This window comes from Rhincodon typus, chromosome 15 (assembly GCF_021869965.1).
Source record: "Rhincodon typus isolate 14 chromosome 15, sRhiTyp1.1, whole genome shotgun sequence".
Taxonomy (NCBI): domain Eukaryota; kingdom Metazoa; phylum Chordata; class Chondrichthyes; order Orectolobiformes; family Rhincodontidae; genus Rhincodon; species Rhincodon typus.
In genome coordinates, this window is record NC_063346.1 from 30,922,191 (window position 1) to 30,936,018 (window position 13,828).

A 13,828-nucleotide genomic window follows, 5' to 3' on the forward strand; every position below is an offset into this window, starting at 1 on the left:
GTGTGTTCTGTGGGTGTAATGTTAGCCATTAATTCATTTAAACTATATATCGCTCTTCCTGTTTTCGACATCCAATTTTGGGTAAAACCTGGTAGACAAATAAAGTACTGTTGTATTTTTTGTTTTAAAAGCCATCATTTAGAATAATGAGCAAAAGATTTGTGAGACAATATATTACCGGGCACGGTTGTGAGGCTTTCTGACTGGTTTCTTCCTGAATTTGTTATGTAGTTGACCTCTTTGTCTTTATCATAGCTCAGCCAGTTCAGTGCTGCATGCCAGAATCATCACTGAGAACAGGGTATTTCCTCTGCTTCCAATTCCTGTTTGTGTGGAAATGGTCTGGATTCAGTCACCTTTCTCCACTTAATTTATACTGACTTACACACATTTTCTTGGCTATGTATCACATACAAATGAACTTCATTATAATTCACCCAGTAAGTTCAATAATGGGCCAGGAGACCACATTTCTTTATGTAACACAACACTAAGGTTGGGTGACCTGATAATTGGATACTTAAATAGGAATGGTGACTTTTTATTTGATTCTTGATCATTTTATCCAGTTTGGATTCAATCAAAGCAAATGCCCCAGAAAAAATGGACTGGTTAACTTTACCCCAGCAGCAACTCGGTTGTAGAGATTTGAATTATTCTGACCAATTTAAAAATTAGTTGCTTTTAGACGAGATAATCATTTGTCGCATCATGCACGCACATTTGGAGTAAGATTATGATTTCAACAGGTACATAATACACAAGGTGACTGCATGCTTTGCATACTTGCTTCTTTCTCTCAACCCAGTTTTAAAATAAAATGCTTTGATCTATTGCATGATCTCTTCAGTCACGTCTTTGATTTAGTTGTCATAATCAGGCATTAACTAGTGTCAGAAGTAGGGCCTTTTACAGGGCAGTCTGTTCTGCTTGTCTTGATTATCATAATTTCGGTGTAGAGTAAATTAGAATAGAAGACTATACAGACCAATTACATAAAGCAGCACATTGCACCATTGTAATTAGGTGCCACCATCGTTCTTCTTTGATGTGGCATCTTACAGGGCATTCCCTACAGCCACTTTTACCTGAGGCCAATGATTTAATACATTGGAATTTTAACATCTAGTAATACTTTCACCAGTGCAGATTTTGAAATATAAGAAAGATCATTTGTGGCATGTGAATACTTGTGCAAAAACGTACTATTTATGGAACCCTGAATTGAACGGCAACAAGCTGCATGTTATCTTTGCAAAAATAATATCAATTAGCACCCTATGCTGGAAGATCATCCTGTATGTGTATTCTGCATGCAAGCCTGAAAGAAAGCTATCAGATATGTTTGTTCTTAGTGAGTGAAGATAAGCAATATGTGTTAAATTAGCACGAATGGCTTTCATCAGTGTAATTTTGCGAATGTTGCTGCAGTATTTTTCTGAAAAACCCTAGAGGTGTGAGAGAGGCTTGTTTTTTTGCTTGCAAACCGCCATGATGTGAGTGTTCATGATTTCTCTGCAATTAGACAGGTATAATTATTACCGCATGCATTTTCTGCTGCTCCCATTAATATTGTTGCTGCTCAAGGGGTCACACTACGGTTATCAAATTATCTGTAAAGTTTGCTTTATGAGAAGTTGTGCAGTGATAAAACGTCAGTACAACATAAGTATCTTGAAAGATGTGGTTTTGTATTAACAAAAAATGATTTTTAAACCCAAGGTTTTCATGGTGATATTAGTACAGTTCAAACACCATTTTTCATGCTGAACATATTATTGTGTTATTCCTGGCCAATCATGAATAATAATTTAATGCTGCCATATTCAAGCATCAAATTACTAAAACAATGTGGAATAAACATACGATTAAAAATAAGAACATGCAACCTTCCTTTTCATTGTAGCTGTGCTTTTGCACTGAGTGCCCAGATCTCAAAATCAATATCAAGGAGATTGTGTTTCTTTGGAAGAGTGGGAAGACTAAATCTGAGGGGTTTTCGCCTGTATGATTCTTTTTTGTTAACAATTCATGAAAGTACCATAATATTTCTTAGAAAGAATTGTCTCAGTTTGGACATTGTATTCTCTCAACTTTCCTGTGCCACCGAAATACTTTACAGTTCTGTAGGCATGGGGGAGCCTTGAGGTTGCACTTCCTTCGAACTAATGTAAATATATTGCTGTTGTTATCAATAAACTTCATCTTCATCTGTTTCGCTTTACTGATGAAAAAAGTATTGCAAGTGTAAGAAAAATGCAGTACCTTTAACATTCTCTTATATACATGAGCAAACATTGCTTAATAATTTTTCTCTCCAACTTTTTTTCTAAACCCAAAACATATCATCTCCACTGCCCTCCAGTACCTCACATAATTCAACTTTTTATCTGTTTGAGCCTAAGTAATGAAGGTTGGCAGACTGAACAACTGTAGGGACATTATGTTGTACCCGACTTCATGTTTATATGATATTCACCAATCAGGGGTTCCAACACTGGTCAATTGCAGCAATCAGTACAGCAACACTGATTTCTACTCCCCATTCTAGGAACACTGAGGCTAATTGTAAAACCACTATCTGTGTCCCAGCTTTTATCAGCTGAATGGATCGGCATTGCTTGGCTCCACACTGGGCAGATGCATTACCTACTAAGGTTAAATAAGCCATATTCAAAAAAGACAATTGGACATTTCTGGGGGAATATTTACTCAATGGGACTCGGGTCTCATCCAGCAGCTGGGGAGCAAAGCAAGAGCCTCCTATCAGCTCCTTTTGGAGGAGTCTCCGTGTAATCGATGCCAGTCTTTCAAGGGTTCAAAGACACTGGAGGCATAAATCCTGACCGGCAAGAGATGCCAGCCCACCTTCATTACAGGCAGTACCATGAAAAGATGGTTGCTACTGGCAAGGCAGAGATTTTAAACAAAAGTCCAAAATCAACAAAGGACTCCAATCTGCAGGTGATTGATAGTCAGCGGCTGCAAAGTGAGGGTCAGAAAAAGGGTACAAGATGAGGGCCTTAAGTAGGCATTAGTTGTCCATGTAAGGACATCAATTACCAGCAGGATAGGAGGTCTGTCCACAAGGATTCCTATTCCAGGTTGAATTTGAGCAGAGGTGGGAAAATGATAAGTTTCTCAATCGGTAACTTCCAACCTAATTAAATGTCAGCCTTGCCTCCAAGCCTGCTTCAGAGGAGGGCTTTAAATTTTTCCCTCAGTCCCTCATTTTGATGATTAGTGGCTGCAGAAATGTTCACGATAGAATATATTAATTGCTTAGATATTAAGACCAGGCTGTTCTTGTCAGACGGGTCTCGGGCCAAGATGTGTAATTCCATTCTGATCTCATTTTTTCCTTTTCTTGTGGCTAGGCTTATCACAGAATTCAGGGCTGACTTTAGTAATTTTTATTAGATGTTGATATTGGTGAGATGAAAAGAAGCTGAAATCAGTGGTACATCAGCATCTGAGTGACTGCACCAGCTTAATATGGCAGGACCATAGTGTGACATCAGGGACAAGGCCATTGTAGAGTATCCACAAGATGGGTGCCTGACGCTGTTGCAGTATTAAAGTTAGACTTAAGACTCCTTTATAAAGGTTTAGTAGGTCAAATAAAGGAAATGGTGAGAAGTTATTTGGGACCATGTAAGGAAGGTCATCCAACGATCCAGTAAGTGAGAAGAAATGTCATTAGCAGTCGCTATCACCTTCAAGTCCCACATAGTAACAGTCCTGGAAGAACTGCATTAACATACCAAGCTTTAAACAAGGTAAAAGAAGACAACTGTCTGTTGTATCAATGCATTGTGAAAAGGTATGTATCATATTTGCAATTACATTGTCTTCTTTGTATTGAACACTATCTGTAAGATACTAGAAATATGTCATATGATTAAGAATGTATTGACAGTTGAGAAAATGCTTTTTCATGAGTAATTTTAATTTTTTTCCTATAAATTCTATAATGGTTTATGTTTTCATTACGTTGAGAATGGAATGTGGAAATGTGGCTGGATGAATTAAGGCATGAGTTTTACAAAGGATGGTAGACAGCTGGAGTGTGGGAAGATGGTGGGTTACCCATCTGGCACCTTACGACCTAAATAAATGCCATCTCCAGCTTTACCTCCAAACCTACCTCAGAGGAGAGTATTAAATTCTTCCTCTATTTGCTCACTTTGATGGTTAATGGCTACAAGAAATGCTCATGAAAAGATGTATTAATTGCTTTGATATTAAGGTCTAGATGCTGCTGCCAGGTGTGTGATGAGCCAGTCAATGTAATCCCACTTTGATCTCATTACACTTTTCTGTTTCAAAAATGAATGAATTTGGAGCAATGTTGATAGGCCATCTTCCCAGAGATTCTACGATTGATTCCTTGAAAATAAATAGGATTACTCTCTACAGAAAGATAAGGCAATATACTGCTGTTACATAAATAACATTTTCAGAATGTAAAGAGCTGGTCTTTACTCTCTATCTGGCTTACTCTTGGCTATTTTGATCCTTCTTCTTTTCCCCAATATCCCCATTACACTCCTTATGTACTAAACAGAACATTCAATAAATTCCAAATTAAATTCCAATCTTTTATTCATAACCTAAGCCAAAGTATTAACGTTGCAGCTTTTCCTGAAGTTGCAGTTAATAAATAACTAAACAAAAAGTACCTGTTCTGATCGTTTAAACTCCATTGAAAATATAAAGGCTGCAATTTGAGATTTGATATTCAAGTTTTAATGGTCAGGTGTACAACAAAGCAAAACATAGGAGCTCCCCGTTCTCCAAAAGTCTGTCCACATTACAATGCATTGAGTATAGAGTTGGGAGGTTATGTTACGGCTGTACAGGACATTGGTTAGGCCACTTCTGCATTCAATTCGAGTCTCCCTGCTATAGGAACAATGTTGTGAAACTTGAAAGGGTCTTGTCCCTGGAGTGGAGGAGTCCAAAAGTAGAGGGCATAGATTTAATGTGAGAGGGGCAAGATTTAAAAGGGACCTAAGGGGCAACTTTTTCACCCAGAGGGTGGTCCGTGTATGGAATGAGCTGCCAGAAGAAGTGGTGGAGGCAGGTACAATTACAACATTTAAAAGGATTCTGGATGGGTATTTGAATAGGAAGGGTTTAGAGGGATATGGACCAAATGCTCGCAAATGGGACTAGATTTGTTTAGGATATCTGGTCAGCATGGACAAGTTGGACTAAGGGGTCTGTTTCCATGCTGTATATCTATATGTCTCTATGACTCTATCACACATCATCCTGATTTAGAATTATATCACTTTTCCTTATTACCGTGCAATGAATATCCTGGAATTCCCTACAAAGTACCATCATGGGAGCACTATCACTGGAAGATCTTCCTGTGATAAATATAGCCATCACCTTTTTAAGGTAAGTTGTAAATGGATAATAAACACAGCCTTGCCAGTATTTTTCACTTCCTAACATACTGAGAACAATTTTTTTTTAAAAAAGCTTCCGTCAGAATAATTCAATTTCTTTCAATAAAATCACTTCAATAAATGTTGATGATTTTATGCTTCACTTTGCCATTGATGTGTTCAATATATTTTAGAAATGACTTCCCTAGGGTCTATGTCCTAACTTATTTTTAATTGGAGAGATGAGTTGGCAAGCAGCAAGTTCTGGCCAGCTTTGTGAATGATGAGTCTTGTTGTCAGTCTTTAGGATTTTCTCAAAATTAAATGAAAAGATGCATGGTGGGACTTGTTGCTATCTTGAGTCTCTGCAGTTAATCATTACGGCTGTGAAACCCTGAAGTGTTTCACAAGGGACATACCCACCATTTTACATAGGGTAATTTTATTAAATGTTGACATTCAACAGGTCCATTAATGTCCTTCATTGAAGGAAATCTGCCAGCTTTACCTGGTAAGGTCAATATGAGACTCCAGGCGCACTGCAATATGGTCAACTCTTAAGTCCTTCAGAAATGGCCAAACAAAATACTCAGAGAATGGGACAGTCTAGGACGAGAGGGCATAGTCTCAGAATAAAGGGATGCCAATTTAAGGGCTAAGATGAGGAGGAATTTCTGTTCTGATAGTGAGAGTCTTTGGAACTCCTTGTCACAGAGAGCTGTGGAAGCAGATTCTTATTAATATTTAAGGCTGAGATAGATGGATCTTGATCAGATGGGGAATCAAGAATTCTAGGGAAAAGGCAGAAAAGTGGACATAAGAAATGTCAGATCAGCCATGATCCTGTTGAACCATGGAACAGGCTCAAGAGGTCAAATTGCTTACTCCTGTTCCTAATCCTTATGGTCCAATAGTCTTTTAGTATCAGCAGCTGCATAAAAACTGCAAGAAGAATAAAATTGAGTGATGCCACCATCATTGACCTGAGCATTGGATTAACACAAAGCAAAGGCACACCCAGCCTAGCCAACCCTTACAAATCCTCCCAATGCAAATGGACTTGTGCCAAATTTTGGAGAGCTCTTCCATAGACCAGTCAAGCTACAAGATAACATAGTCATTCTCCCAGAATCAGCCACTGTGGATTAGATTCAGAACAAACCTAACAACTCAAAACAACAAAAAAAAACACATAAAAATTAAGATATAAACATGCTGAAGCTACAACATGGGTCAATATGCATGTTAAACTATGGCAACAACATATAATACACAGCGCTAAATTATGCGGCAAGCAATGGTGGTTTGCAGTCTTGCTGTATACAGCCATGAATGGTGTTAGACAATTAAACAATTGATGGGGCAAAGGCAGCCCATGAACAATCCCATTTGCAATGATGGCAAAGTCTAGTACATGACAACAAAAGACAAGGCTTACTCATTTGCAGGCATCTTCAACCTGAATAATCTTGTCTTCCTGCTGAAGCCCCACAATGACAGATTTCAGTCTTTAGCCAATTCAGTTTACTCCATGTAATATCAAGATACAGCTGAGCACACTGGATCCAGCAAAGGCTTTACGGTCTGACAACGTTCAGACATAGTGTTGAAGACTTAAGCTCTAGAGGTAGCTGAACTTCTAGCCAAGCTTTCAGTATGACTAAAACACTGGCATTTATCTGTCAAAGTTGAAAATTGCTAACATATGTTCTGTTCAAGAAAAGCAGGGTCAATCTAAACCAGTGAATTACCAGTCTACTCCCAACTATCAACATCCTATAACCTACTTTTTGATGCTCCGATTGGGTTCCACCTCTTCTGTCAGCTTTAGACTTCATTACAGCTTTAGCCCAAAGATGGAAAAATGAGCTAAACTCAAGATGCAAGGTGGGAATTTCTACACCTGATATCAAGGCAGCATTTGACTTAGCGTGATATTAAGGATGTTGAGTATAATTGATGTCAATGAGAATCAGGAGAAAATCTCTTCACTGCTTGGAGTCATACCTAGAACAAAAGAAGATTGCCATCATTGTTGGAGGCTAGTCTGCTCAATTTCAGGACATTGCTGCAGGAGTTCACCAGTGTGGTTTCCGGGTCTAACCATTTTCATCAATTATTTTCCCTTCGTCATCAAGTCAGAAGTAGTGATGTTTGCTGATTATCGTACAGTGTTCAGTACCATTTGAAACTGTTCAGATAATGAAGCAGTTTGTGTCGACAAGCAATATGAACTGGATACCATTCAGCCTTTGGCTGATAAGTGACAAGTAACTTCTGCGTCACAGTAGTGTCAGGAATTGACCATCTCCGACAAGAGAAAATATAACCACCTCCCTTTGGCATTAAATGGCATGAGCATTGCTGAGTCACCCAGAGCAACATCCAAGGAGTCATTACTGACCAGAAACCTTAATGTATCAGCCACATGAATACTGTGGCTACAAAAGCAGTTTGAAATTTAGGTATTGCCCAGTGAATTATGCACGAATTGGTTCCCCAGAATCTTTCCAACATTGACACAATTCAGGTGAGCAATGGAATTCTCCCTGCTTGGCTGGATGAATGTTGTTCCAAAATCAACCAGAAATCTCAACACCATCATGTCTGCCTTTGACTTGAAAACAACACAATAAGGAAAATCGGTTATTTATTTAAAAGTTCTGTAAAATCTGTGTTTTTAAGAATTTATGAAAATGACTTTTAAGAGTGTACATTAATTTCAAAGGAAGCAATTGTATTTTTCTTGGATAACAAGAAATATTGATTGACATGACCTAATGACCCTTGATCTGGAAGTAGTACCAACAGAAAAGGAAGTTAAGAAAGAAACCATAAGATTGGCAGACATGACAGAAAGGTGTAAGCAGAGAAGCTGAAAAGTGGTGGTGATAAGTGCAAAGATTTAAGCACAAAATAAACCAAACAGAGACAATAGAGGAATACTCAGCCTTTTGAGAAGAAAGAAATCACCCTCAGGAAAATATCCATTTTCCTGGTTGGGAAAAAAGGAGACAGAAACTCCTGAAAGTACTATGAGAGCTGGTTCATAAGTTCTAAAAACTGGAATATTATGTGAACCTTTCAGAGATGATGAGCTGGGTGTTTTCCCAGATGTGGCGAAATCATGAATCGATAATACATTGGTTGATAGGTTGGAAAGGAATCCTGAGAAGCTACACCTCTGAGTATCCTGACTCAAGGGAGAGAAGTTCATAGAGGTGTATATTATCGATGTTAATTGTACTCAAAGGTGAAATCAAGTGAATAGGACTCTTGGCTAATAAGGAACAACATCTTGTGAAACTGTGTAGCTACATCATGTTCCTGGAGAGATGCAGATGCTTATGTTTATGTAGGACCTATCTTTGTTTGATAGACTATTCAATGAGAAATTTTCCTTTTTATCTGAAGAATTATTTGCCTGTTAATTTATGCTTAATGTATATTGGTTCTTATTGGGATCTGATTTTGGTGAGAAATTGCATGGGAAATCCAGCAAAACTGATCTCAATGTCAGGAGCAACTTGCTGCATCTTTTAAATCAATTCTGAAAGTCAAGGTGAGATTCTCCTACGCAGCAGCGAGTTGTCTATTAAGGGGGATAATTGCTTATTGATGACCTTATTAATGACACATCTTGCTTCGTCCAACTCACATCTGCACCATGTGCAATTTGGCTTATAGTTAAAACCAAAACAATTGCAAATGCTGTAAATCAGAAACAAAAACAGAAGTTGCTGGAAAAGCTCAGCAGGTCTGGCAGCAACTGTGAAGAGAAATCTGAGGAAGGGTCATCGGATCCTAAATGATAACTTAGATTTCTGTTTTGAGTTGCTGCCTGTTTGCCAGGTCAATCCAGAGAACAAACATAAGAACATAGGAATTAGGAGCAGGAGTATGCAATTCAGTCCTTCAAGCCACCTGCGCCAGAGAACATGATGATGGCTGATCTTGTCCTGGTCTCAACTCCACTTTCCTGCCTGCTCCCCACAGCCTTTTATCCTGCTTTTCATCAGAAATACATGGATTTCTTTCTTGAATCTGTTGATTGATTCTATCTCCACCGCAATCTGGGTCAGTGAGTTCCAAAGATTCACAACCCTCTGAGAGAAATAGTTTCTCCTCTGTTTTGAACCTACCTCCTCTCACTCCATAGCTATGGCTTCTTATCTGAGACTGTCCCAGAAGGAGGAACATCTGTTCAGCATCAAACTTATCAATCCCCCTTAGCCTTTCATATACCTCAATCAGATCCCCCTCATTCTTCTGAAGCCCGGTGAATAGAAGCCCAAGCTATTCAACTGCTCCTCATGAGGAAAGGGAGCTGGGGGAGACGGGGCTGGGTGTTAGAGGTGGTTAAGCTGCTGCGTGAGGGAAACTTAGGAATCTATTCGTGGGGTTGGGGATGCAGGTTGAGAGGGTGACAACTGTGAAGGGGTGCCATTGTATTTTTAGGAGGGGGATGTGGTAAAATATTGATGGAAATAGGGTAATGTAGCAACATGGCCAGGGTGGCACAGTATAGGACCACACCAGGCTGTGGGGGTTAGGTAGGCACATGTAGGCTCTTATAGATGGATTGGGTGGGAACCTGGGGACGTTTGAAGCCTATGGGGTATATGGGAAGGGCTATCCAGAAGGGGATCTCAATGTTCTGAGGCATCTGTCAGAGGCTTGGAAACCACTGTCAGAAGAATGGTTGCTGTCAGTTTCCACTATACTGGAAATCAGAACAATGCAAAGTGAACGAAAATGGCTGCAAGCACAGCTGAAACAGAAGGCAGCCTTGGCAATTTCTCCTCTGGGGGCCTCTCGTTTCTCTACCTCCGAGGACAAAGATGTGGCTCCTGGTGGAACAGCCCATTTCTCCACAGGGGCTATAAGACATAACACCAGCATGTGCGAGACACAAGGGAGACAAGACATTACAACCAGTGGTTAGAAGTGACAACTGGGTTCCTGTGAGAGTGGAGTGAAGAGTGAGCTGGAGAATGGGACTCGCCGGGTAGCTCTTTCGAGAGCTGGTACAGACACAATGGGTCAAATGGCCTCCTTCTTAGTGTAAAGTTCTTTGATTCTATTCTAAGGCACTTACTTGGTCTGTGGGACATAGGTGTTTCAGCAACCCCAAAGGAGTGGCCCCCTTCCTTCTCCTGCAAAGGCCAGGATTCTCTTGTTGTTGTGGGGGTGGAGCCTGATGTTGGGTGCCCCTCCACCCATCCTGGCTCTTTCCACCCCGTCTGGGCTGCTTTCTCGTAGAATGACAGGGAAGGATGAATTGAGTGATTTTTGACTGTGGTCAGCACAGCTAGTTGTGTATGTACATGGTGCAGGTGGTCATAAGGTGGTGAGATTTTCCAGGTGAGGAGTAGGCTGCGCAGATATTGTGCAGAGTTAATAGTGTTGGTAGTTTGGGAGATGTGGTGAGATTGATTGAAGGACAATATTGCATGCAATACTGAAAGTGACAGACAATGAGCCTGAGTGGGAGACGGATGCAGGAACAGAGATACAGTGAGTGTGAAATAGCAGAGAGAAGTTTGGCACTTACCCCAGTGGAACAGAGAAGGTCATTGAGTTTCTTGTGGCTTTATTCCAGATTGTGGAGACCACACTGACCCAGGTGACAACCTCCAACTAGGCCGCTGCTGTCCAGTCTCCTCTCCTGGAGTGGGCTGACTGAGAGTGGATCAGGGCCCAGGCTAAGAGCAGCGCCAGGGCCCATGATTTCTGGTAATATACGCCATCCCATTATTACCATCATTAAAATGCCTGACTCGGAGTCACGTTACCATCTCTTTATCATTACCTCCTTAGAGCACTGTGAGAGTACCTCCACCAGAGTGACATCAAGAAGGTGCTCACCTGTACCTTCCATGGGCATTTAGGAATGGGCAAAAGGGCTGGATGTGCGAGCGATGCCCACCTCCTACAAGTGCATGTTAAAAATGCCATTGTCAAGGTAGGTTTAGTTATATTTTTTAAACTTTATAACTTTTATTATGATACAAATTAATTTCTGTCATCAGTGCTTAGTTTGGTTAACAAAGTTTGCAGCTATGAGGAAAAGTTGGATAGGCTAGAGTTGTTTCCCTTAGAACAGAGGAGGCCGAGAGATACAATACAATGTGTTTTGAATAGGGTAGACAGGAAAGACCTGATTGTCCTATTGGAGTGGCCAATTACAAGGAGCACAGATTTAGAGTGATTTTGGAGTAGGATTAGTGGGGTCGTGAGGAAAACCTTTCCACCCAGAGGAGACAAGGTGTAGAGTTGGATGAATACAGCAGCCAAGCAGCATCAGAGGAGCAGGAAAGCTGACGTTTCGGGTGTAGACCCTTCTTCAGAAATGGGGGAGGGAAAGGGGATTCTGAAATAAATAAGGAGAGAGGGGGAGACGGATAGAAGATGGATAAAGGAGAAGATAGGTGGAGAGGAGACAGACAGGTGAAAGAGGTGGGGCTGGAGCCAGTAAAGGTCAGTGTAGGTGGGGAGTTAGGGAGGGGATAGGTCAGTCCAGGGAGGACGGACAGGTCAAGGAGGAGGGATGAGGCTGGTAGGTAGGAGATGGGGGTGGGACTTGAGGTGGGAGAAGTGGATAGGTGGGAGGAAGGACAGGTTAGGGAGGCGGGGACGAGCTGGGCTGGTTTTGGGATGGGGTCGGGGTCGGGGTGGGGGGAGGGGAGATTTTGAAGCTTGTGAAGTCCACATTGATACCATTGGGCTGCAGGGTTCCCAAGCGAAATACGAGGTGCTGTTCCTGCAACCTTCGGGTGGCATTGTTGTGGCACTGCAGGAGGCCCAGGATGGACATGTCGTCCAAGGAGTGGGAGGGGGAGTTGAAATGGTTCGCGACTGGGAGGTGCAGTTGTTTGTCGCAAACTGAGCGTAGGTGTTCCACAAAGCGGTCCCCAAGCCTCCGCTTGGTTTCCTCGATGTAGAGGAGGCCACATCGGGAACAGCGGATACAGTATACCACATTAGCAGATGTAGAATTTGGTGCTCAGTTTATTAGTTGACGCAGAAACTCTCAAATTCTGTAATAGGACTCTGGATTTGCATCGGGGGCATTGTGACAAGTAGAGCTGCGGACCGAGTGCTGGAGAGTGGGATTGGAATGGGTGGCTGGTTTGTTCAGCTAGTGCACACAAGATGGACCAAATTGCCTCCTTCTGTGTTGTAACCTTTCTATCGTTATATAGCACTATGATGAATTAAATGATTTTCAAAAAAAAATCTTGCTCACTACTGATTTTGATTTGTTCTTTTCAAATGTCCAGTGAATCAATTGTAGCTTTGTTTAATGAATTTTTTCTTGCTTGATTAGAAAGGACGCTATCTGTGCTGTAGCGACTTTTATGCTGTTTTATGACTGGGACATTTATTATCAGCTTTGGAAAGTACAACACAAAAATTTGCACATGTACAGGTTTGATGCTAAAAGTTGTTACCTCAAGTACAATGAACAGAACATAGGCCATTTGCAACAATTTAATTTTAGAAAAATTTGGCATAGATGTTCTTCATGTTATGGATTGTTTTGTTGTTCATTTAAGATGTCAATTGTGTCATGTACACATAAGTACCACTAGCTAACAACAGGCAGTACTACTTTATTAATAAAGTTTAATTTGTGAAGTCTTTCCATCATTGAGACCTCATGAGTGCAAACTCCATTAATTTACTTAGCAGTATAAATATTGATCTTAGAGTCATACTGCATGGAAACAGACCCTTTGGTCCAATTAGTCCACGCCAACCATGTTCCCAAACTAAACTAGTCCCACTCGCCTGTGTTTTGCCCATATCCTTCCAAACCTTTCCTATTAACTTATCCTAATGTCTTTTAAATGCGGTAACTATACCTGCATCCATCATTTCCTCTGGAAGTTCATTCCATACACGAACCATTCTCGGTATAAGAAAAGTTGCCTCTCATGTCCTTTTTAAAACTTTCTCCTCTCATTCCTAGTTTTGAACTCCCCATCTCGTGGAAAAGATCCTTGCTATTCAACTTTTCAATGCCCCTAATGATTTTATAAACATCTAAAGGCACCCCTCAACCTCCTATGCTCCAGTGAAAAAAGTCCTAGCCTATCCAACCTATTTTTATAACTCAAACCCTTCATTCACGGCAACATTCTGGTATATCTTTTCTGGACCTTCTCCAATTTAACAAAATCCTTCCTAAAACAAGGCAAACGTGTTTTTGTAGATCTTGTTCAGTGAATAAATTGAGGGTAATATGACAAAAAATAATTTCCTTCAGGTATATCTTCCTAGTTTCTCTCCATTTTCGCCTTCTACCTTCCCCATATTTTGGATCTTTATTTAACTTTTTAACTTCTTAAAATTTTCCAATCAGGCAGTATGACAAACATTACTGGTTATTTTAATTCTTTGCCATGAAAATCAGCTTGCTAATG